The sequence below is a fragment of the Panthera tigris genome, chromosome X, assembly GCF_018350195.1.
Source record: "Panthera tigris isolate Pti1 chromosome X, P.tigris_Pti1_mat1.1, whole genome shotgun sequence".
Taxonomy (NCBI): domain Eukaryota; kingdom Metazoa; phylum Chordata; class Mammalia; order Carnivora; family Felidae; genus Panthera; species Panthera tigris.
The window spans coordinates 80,565,098-80,574,571 of record NC_056677.1 but is presented as its reverse complement, the minus strand read 5'-3'; the positions used below and the strand labels follow the sequence as shown (position 1 = coordinate 80,574,571).

The 9,474-nt window shown below is 41.7% G+C and overlaps 1 pseudogene; it reads right to left on the bottom strand.

Annotated features, from left to right (window-relative positions):
* Positions 1 to 5,258: 5,258 nt before the first annotated feature.
* LOC102958298 lies at positions 5,259 to 6,291 on the bottom strand (annotated as a pseudogene).
* Positions 6,292 to 9,474: the final 3,183 nt, after the last annotated feature.

Genomic DNA, 9,474 nt, shown 5'->3' with positions numbered 1-9,474 from the left:
TAGGGTGCAGGTAGAGCAGAGTCTCCAGCTGCATCCTTAACTTGATACACGTATCTGCAGGTCCTTGATTCCGTGTGGGTGACAGTGGGTCACAGAAACTATGGGCCCTAGGTAACATGCTATCAAACCCTCAGTCTCTGATGGGGAGCCTGGATGAAGCATAGACTGGGATCCATGGAGCCAAGACAAAAATGGAGTTGCCAAAACCAAAAATATAAGCAGAGCTAAAAATTCTGCAGAAAGTCAAGTTTCCAGAGTTAGGAGGGGAATAGTCTGCCCATAGTCAGTTATGGGGATCTGTGCACAGATACAGGACCGACATGGTAATATATTAGAAACAGTGACTAAATATAGTAGTAGTGATGGTGGTGGGCATGTCTGTGACATTGGTCTAGAAAGATAGAGGCTGTCTGCTATTGTTTTATCTTCATTAATGGGGAGGTCAGGTGTTTATGGAATATCCAGTTAGAAACATCTTTGCAACTCCATGTGTGTCTGCAAACTTTCTCAGTTGCTGGTGTGTGATAAGATAAGGAATTTTAGCTAGATTGTAAGTCAACTATTTTACTGTGCATACTTTTATTTAGTTCAGCTGATTTTTTTTGATAGAAAGACTTTCTCAAGGAAGGAAATTGTATGTTGATATGCATCATTCTGGCCAAGCTCCTTATCTTAAAACTTATGAGCACTTTGAATAGCTCTAGAGATAACTCTGAGCTAGAGTAAAATCTAGGAGTCATCAACATATTCCTAGTATTTGAAACTATGGAGTAGATAAGATTTCCCAGGAACCATACAAAGAATGAGGAGATAGCCAAGAACAGGACCCAGAAGGATAACAACATGTTTTATAGTTCATTTATTGAGCATTTTCTGTGCTAAGCACTTTGCATGCAATAACTCTAGAAGTATGATTATTCCTATTTTGCACAGGCAAACCAAGGCTAATGGTTACTAATATTTTGTACTCAATTTCAATGTGTGTGAATTTTTCCAAACCACCAAGCAATTCTGTGACAGGAACTGGGTGTCCTACAATTCAGCTCAATTCTGACGCTGTCTACCTGGAAATAGCATCATATCCCACAGATTAAGAGCTCAGTTTCACAAGACTTCCCCCTCCCCACCTTCAGATGCCAATTGAAAGTCCAGTTTGTCACCTGTGCTTCTGATCTACTGACTATAGATTGGAGATTCCAATGGCCCCCTCCTTGGGTTTGATTAATATGCTAGGGCAGCTCACAGAACACAGAGAAACATTTTTCTTACTAACTTATTACCAGTTTGTTATAAAAATATAATCAGGAACATCCATATGGAAGAGATGCATAGGGCAAGATATGGGGATGGGGCATGGAACTTCCATGCCCTTTCCCAGCCCACTGCTTTCCAGCATTTCCATGTGTCCATCAACTTGGAAGCTCTCTGAACCTGTCCTTTTGGCTTTTTATGGAGGTTTCATTACATAGCCATGATTGACTAAATCATTGGCCATTGGTGACTGATTCAACCTCTAGCTCCAAACCTTCCCATAGGTCAGAGGGTAAGACGGAAAGTTCTGAGTATGGAAATGGTTTACAGTAAGCAGGGATAGATAAGGGATCCTTGGGGAGGCTTATTGAAGCTGCAGGCTCCACCCAGGCCCAAGGCTCACCAAAGAGGCAGGGCCTCTGCCCTCCTACTCCTTCTACCCCTCTGTGCTAGTGCCATTGCATCCCCTGCCCCCACCCCCTGCTGATGCAGGTGGGAGGCTATAGCTACGGAGAGGATTTTGGAAGAAAAAGGATAAAAGTATTCCAGATCTGGCCATGCTTGGTGCCATGAATATAATCTCACAAACTGTTATACAGTTCCTGATAAGGTCCCAATAAAAAGTCAGAGACAAAGACCCTTGGCAGCAAGCCAGTTGGGAACCCTCTCATTCTTGAGAGCTTTGTACTTTCCCTTAATAAACCCTATAGCTTTTGTCACTCTGTTGTCCAGGAAATCCATTCTTCATGACTCCATGAGACAAGGACTAGCATTTCTCCCACCCTCTTGTAACAGTTCCAACCCTCTAATCACATGGTTGGTTCCCTGGCAACCAGCTACCTTCCTTAGGTGTGGTCCAAAAGTCATCTTGTTAACATAGCAAATGACATCTTTATTGCTCTTATTGCTTAGGAAATTCCAAGGGTTTTAGGAGCTCTGTGTCGGAAACAGAACAAACACCAAATCTATATTTCCTATTTTAACTCACTATATCATAGCTACAAAGCTAGGAAGTAGCAGGACTAGGAATATAACCCAAGCTCTCTGATGCCAGAACCTACACTCTTAATTGCTAAGATCTACCAGGGAACTGTCTGGAAGGAGAAACCTCCCAAGAGCCTCTTACCAACAGCAGCTTATGAAATAGAAGGTGCTTGGGGGCAGAATCATATGGGGGTCCAAAATGGTTCACTGGATCAAGGTCTGTAAACAACAAAAAAGGGAGCTGAAATGGGCTCATGAGAATTAGGGTCTGGGCACACACCAGAGACAGTTCCTAATATCAAAAGTGGGCTTTATAGTTTGTTTGATGGAGTGAATGTGTTACACAAATTTTCTTGATTTGTTTTTATAGGTATTGTGCAACTGAATAAAGGACAGTTCATTTAGAATGGAGTTGATAGGCCATTAGGGACAACTCTCATGACCTACTGAGGCAGAGAAGCTAAAGGGACACCACGAAAAACTGATTTTTTTCTCTCATTTTCCTGCTTCTGTTGCTAGTACTTACACTCTCTTCCCCCTACACATACCTTATAGGATAGATAATGCATGTCTTCCTTGTAAGGGTCAAGGATTTAATCATCTCTTTGGAGTCTTCCAGCACAATAGATAATATATAAGGTGTGACCAGGTGGGGTCATCATGAACATTTTCCAAGATCACTCATTCATCCAGACCCCTGACTCTAAGGCATAAGTGACTTATTAAGAACATCTAACCACTCACCTTTCTTCCTAGATTACTAAGAAAGACACGTGCACCAAACTATTCTCAATAAAAGCCCTAGGCCCCAAGCAAAGAATGAGGCTCACTCTCCTTTCATTTCTGAGTCTCCCAGATGTTCTGTCCATATCTACACTCTCTATGCCTTCAATAAACTTTACTTTTACTTATTCTCAGCTCACTTTGACTTCTATTTTGTGTGAAGCCAAGGACCCTCTGGGCTGGTCCTGTGGGACCCCCTCTGTGTCTTCAAACCCAGCCAGCCTGTATAACTACCACTCATTTTCAATTGCAGACCCTAACAGGAAGAGGCCTACTTTGCTACTCTGGCAGGAGAAAGGAATAATTTCTCCTTGCCCAGCAACGAGCTCAACCAATAAGAAAATACCACCACTCCACTGATGAGAAATCATCACCACCCTGAACTCTGGCTTTTGAAAGAGGACTATTGAGTAAGGACTACAACTACCTCCATTTTGACCTCAGTCTGTAGTTTTTAATTGATTAAGTTCTTCTTTCTGGCTTATCTTTTAACTTAGGAAAAAGACCCCGTGGGCAAAACATACTGTGATGGGAACCAAAACTACTCCTTCAAGCAATAATGACTGCCCTGACACCAGCAAGACCCCACATGATTGAACTGAAAACAATGATCGTCATGACCTTTACGGCCTAGCTGCATGTGCTCACTGACTTTTGTCCCACATTTTCCTTACATAAACCTAGCAGTATTTTCAGCATTTTGGAGACAGGCTTTGAGACATTAGTCCACCGTCTTCCTGGTGTTGGCCTCACTGAACCAAATTCCTTTCTTGTTTCACCACCACTCATTTCTATACTTTTGGATTTTGTCATTGGCAAGTGGCCAAGCCTGGTCTGTTTGCAACCCCCAGAGTCAGGTGCTTTTGCATCCCTGTGCCCTGATTACACTATCATTCAAAAGATAACCCCCCAGAATCCTCTTTTTCTCTTTAATGTTCCTCTCCTTTGATCTCTGGACTTGCACATGGTTTCCTATACCTTACATATCCTGAATTGTATTTCTGCTTCTATTCCTTAATAAACCCATTTTGTCTGGTAAAATAGCTGGCTGATTTACTTCTAAGCTTGATGTTATGATGCATGGTGCATGGCAGAGTGCCCTGGCTTAAAGGGCCAAAAGTGGAACAGATGGTTATTGGATGTTGGAAATATTTTGATCATGTTGGACTGACTTGTTTGGAATGTTGTGAGATGATCCACTTGTGGCAGGGCTGGGAAGAAAGCTTCTGAGACCTGTGAAAAGCTGAGAATTTGAGCTGGGAGAGACCTGAGCTTTCTCCAGCTTCAGGGTACCTTGTAATTTTTGTTATGTAAATGGACTGAGAAAGATTTGGGTCCTGTGAAACAGGAATAAGTGGGCAGGCACCTCAGGAGGTTGGGCTTCTGAAAGAGAATAACCTGCAGTTTTCTGCTATTTCAGCAGGCAAAAGAGGGAATTAAATGAGAAAAAAGCTGTCACAGAAGCCATGTGCCTTCCTATGATCCCAGAACAATAGGCAGCAAATCTGACCTTCTTCAAAGAAGAGAAACTGCCTTAATTTGCAACTAGTGATTGGTTCAAAGCAAATGAAACTCATCTCTACTTTATTTACTTCAAACATATACAACTGCATGATGCTATATTATAGATTAATTCATTTTCTCTCACCACTCTTCACCTGTTATACCCCACTAGATATTTCATGTTGGCAGACCTTGTTCACTGTTATAGCACTATGCCTAGAACAGTGCCTGGCACATTATAGGTCTTTAATAAGTATCTGTTGAATGAATGAAAAGACAGAAATGGATTTTGGAGGTGGGAGAACAGGGACCCATAGCCATAGAAATGTTTATGAGGAACAAAGAATAGTTACAAACAGAGACTGGCACTAAATTGTTTTGCTTCAAATCATATCTCTCTCACTTATTAACTATGTGATCTTGGGCAAGTTGGTTTTTTTTTTAAGCAAAATTCAGTTTATTCATCTGTCTATAACACAGTACACAAGAGGTAAACTGTTTCACATCATAGATTTCACTTGCAACTCCTTGGAATGTTCATTTCTTTGGATAAAAGGAGAGACTAGACATGAGAGGCAGGCATGCTTAGGCAGCTTAAATAAGGATGGGAAGGGGGCAACGCTAACATAATCCTTTCAGGGATGGGCATAAGGGGACTGTTAGTCACAAGCTAATTTCTAGAACTCTTAGCTAGAACTAAAGGAGCACCACTCCTGACACCCATGCTGTTGTGGACCTCAGTCATCTCCACCACACAGGTACAGCAATGCTTTCTGGTAACTCCACTTTGTGTCTTGCTGGATGCAGTAGTACAGGGATTTGGCATACTTTTCTCTTGAATTCAGACCTAATTTTCAACATGTCCACTTCACTGCGAGAGACCATGATTCTAATCAGGACTTTACCGCAATTCCCCCTGGAGTTGTACAGTCAGTCAACAAAATACAGGGGTTTGTTCTGAATGCACTAGACCAAGTTCAGGAAAGCATTTTCCAGGTCTCCTTGGATCTCCTTCTTGATGCTTTCCAGCATGTCATAAGGGCTGTAGCTCTTGTACTTGACAAATACTTTCTGGAGGTGAAACATACTCTGCTCGGTCATGATGCTGATCCATTTGGGAACATCATTCCTTTCCTCTTCAATCCTAGCATCATAGAGATCCCTGGCATCTTGGTCAATCAGTTCATAAGCAATTACAGAGCCATCCTCTGATCTTCTACCTTTGCAAGGGCAACCATCAGCTTGAAGAAGTCACCAGATGTGTCTGAAACAATGTCCTTCTATAGATCAGTCTTGTATATTTCCTTGTAAGCTCCGTTAATTTCCTGAAGCTCCTGGTTGATCCTTGAGAAGATGATCTCAATGAAGGAGTCCTTATCAACTCCCAGCCCCTTCATGGAGGCTTCTAGCTCAGAAGCCTCATACTGAACAGATATTTTGAATAGGCCCAGAATCATGGTCTCCAGGTGGCCAGACAAGGCTGACTTTAGTGCTGATGCAAATTCCTTTTTGGTCCTTTTTCAGTAGGCAAAGGCAATATCCTGTCTCTGTTCATTGCTGCGGTTGGCCAAAATATTGACAATGGTAACCTTATCCACACCTTTGGTTGTGGTTGCCATTTCAATGTTCAGAGCATCACGCTCAGCGTCAAAATTGGTGTATGCTTTGACGCATATGCACTTGGGGTGTGGAGTGATCACTCTCCAAGCTGAGCTTACAGAGAATTTTGTGAACAGTAGACATTTTGAAAGAAGCTGAGCCAGGCACTGAGAGCTGCAAGTGTCCCTAGTTGTGGAGCTTGGGCAAGTTAAGTTGTGCTTTAAATTCCTAATCTGGAAATGGAGAAACTATTATCTATTTTATAGGGTTTTTTATGGCTTGAATGAGCTAATAGGTGTGAAACATTTAGAATAGTGCCTGACACATAATAAAACCAATATAAATGTTTGCTATAGTAACTATTATTATTTTGCAAAGGTTGGTGAAGGAAAATACTAAGTACATGGAAAAAGACAGGTTAATATTCTCGAAGCAGCTGCTATGTTCCAGAAACTCTGCTTTATGAATTACTTGCACTACTTTATTGAATCTAACTATAATCTTGTGAGATAGGTTGCATTACTATCCCATGCTACAGATGACACTGTATCCCAAGTCATGAAGAGCTGAAACTAAACCTTCATGCTGTGTCCAAGCTCTTCCCACTTTAAAGTACTAACTGCAAGCTCCAGATCATAAGAAAGGGCTGTGTCTGCTTTTGTTTATAATTTTGTTCTCAGCTGCTAGCAAATAGTGGGTACTCACAAATGATTCATGGATTTGAATGAATGATGAATAAATAAATGCTTTTAAGAACAGCAGAAAGGGAAATTCCAACTTAAAAACTATGGAAGAATCTAGGAAAATTGTGGAGGCTGTCAGTTTGAAGTAGGACTAAAGCAGACCAGAGTGGGCAATCTGAGTCTGCCCACATGGTAATGAAGAAGGCCGTTGGGTGTTACAGTGCCCATAGGAAGCCACTTTGGAATCTTGAACTGTGGATAGAGATTACAATTATGCTTTTAAATTAAAAAATAAAAATAAAAATATATGAAATACATTCTCACTTTTTAAATGCACACTATAAAATTCAGGAGAAGATGGAAGAATAAGAGGACCCTATGTTCACCTCATCCCATGGATACAACTATGTAACACTCATATCAGCATAAATAACCCAGAAATCAGTGCAAAGACTGGAAGAACAGTCTCCATAGCTAAAGGTAGAAAAGAGACCACATAGAAGAAGGTAGGAAGAGGTAGAGAAGAGGCCACATAGAAGGTGAGAAGGCAGAGATGTGGTTTGGGAGCAAAATGGACTATATACAACTGAGGTCAAGAGGGATCTGAGGGTGTGGTAAAGGGCAAGAAATAGACTATCACCCAGGGCGACCTGCTTGGGGAAGACAAATCCCCATAACATTTGACTTTGAAAGCAAGATGGGCCGAATTTCATGAGTTCTTACAACCAATGGGATTTAAAGCCTGGAATTTTAAAAAATCAACAGGCCCAGCTCTGGGAGAGCCAAAAAGGTGGTAGGAAGCTGAGTCTCTTCCCTTAAGGAGACAGTATGACAGCCACTGGAGATAAAGGATAGAAGCAGCAGTTTGAAAAATGCCTGGGGTACACAGGAGGGAGAGTTATTTATTCATCTCAGAGCATGTCCCCAGAGAGACAGCGATCACAGGGAGACCCCACCAGGAACAAAGGAGCTGGCAGGTGCCATTTCCTTCCCAGATCCCCAGAATAGACACATGGCCACTTGTGGAAGCCAGCACAGCTCTGACACTTGATACCTAACTTGTTTGCATCAAGCCCTGCTACCCACACTTCTGTGGAGCTGCCCTTTCCAGTCATGCTTGCCTCAGTATCAGCAGTGCAGGTCCCCTCCTCCAGAAGACTGGTGAAAACCTTGACAGCAACTCGTCTCCTGACCCAAGACCTCAATTCTGGCAGTGGAAGGTCTCATTTTGCAAACAGAGCAGAGCACACATGGTTAAAATGCAACCCACCTGGCCAAGGACAAAACACTGATGAAAACAGACAAAGGGAGCCTCTCCAGACAACTGGACTGAAGGAAAGAGTAGCCAGGACACAATAACAGGACACATGAAACACAAAAAAAGACAGTACCTGAATCAACAGGTTATAGAGAACAGGGAACCCTACACTACAGGGCACTATAGGACCTTTTCTTTATAAAGCCATTACCTTCAAGAGCAGGAGAGGTAGCTGACTTTCCTAACACACAGGAATAGACACATAAAATAAGGCAAAATGATGAGACTGAGGAATCTGTCCCAAATGAAAAAAATAAGACAAAATCACGAGAGACCTAAGTGAAATGGAGATAAGTAATATGCCTGATAGAAAATTTAAAGCAACGATCATAAAAACACTCAGTGGACTGGATAAAAGAGTGGAGGACAACAGTGAGACCCTTACTACAGAGAACAAAAATAACCAGTCAGACATGAAAAACACAATAATTTAAAGAAAACATACACTAAATGGAATAAACAGCAGGCCAGAGGAGCAGAAGAACAAATCAGTGTCATGAAGGACAGAGCAATGCAATATAATCAAGCTGAGCATGTGAGAGAAAAAATATGCAAAGTGAGAATAAACTTAGGGAACTCAGTGACTCCATCAAATGTAATATCATCCTCATTATATGGATCTCAGAAACAAGAAAAGGGGGCAAAAGACTTATTTGAAGAAATAATAGCGGAAAACTTCCCTAATCAGGGGAAGGAAACATATATCCAGATCCAGTAGGCACAGAGATCCTACTGCAAAATCAACCCAAGGATGTCCACACCAAGACACATACTAATTAAAATATCAAAAAGTGGAGACAAAGAAAATATTTTAATGCAGCAAGAGAAAAGAGGACAGTTACATACAAGGGAAACCCCATAAGCCTATCAGGGGATTTTTCAGCAGAAACTTTGCAGGCCAGAAGAGGGTGGCATGATACATTCAAAATGTAGAAAGGGAAAAATCTGCAGCCAAGAATACTCTATCCAGCAAGGCTATCTATCGTTCAGAATGGAAGGAAAAATACAAGGTTTTCCAGACAGACAAAAACTAAAATAATTCATGACCATTAAACCAGCCCTACAAGAAATATTAAAGAGGACTCTTTGGGGTGCCTGGGTGGCTCAATCAGATAAGCATCTGACTTCGGCTCAGATCATGATCTTGAGATTCGTGAGTTTGAGACTCGCATCAGGCTCTGTGCTGACAGCTCAGCGCCTGGAGCCTGCTTCAAATTCTGTGTCTTCTTCTCTCACTGTCCTTCCCCCACACACTCTGTCTCTCTCCCTCAAAAATAAGTAAACATTTAAAAAAGAGGACTCTTTGAGTGGAAAGAAAAGACCACAAGGAGAGTATGAAAAATAGAAGCATAA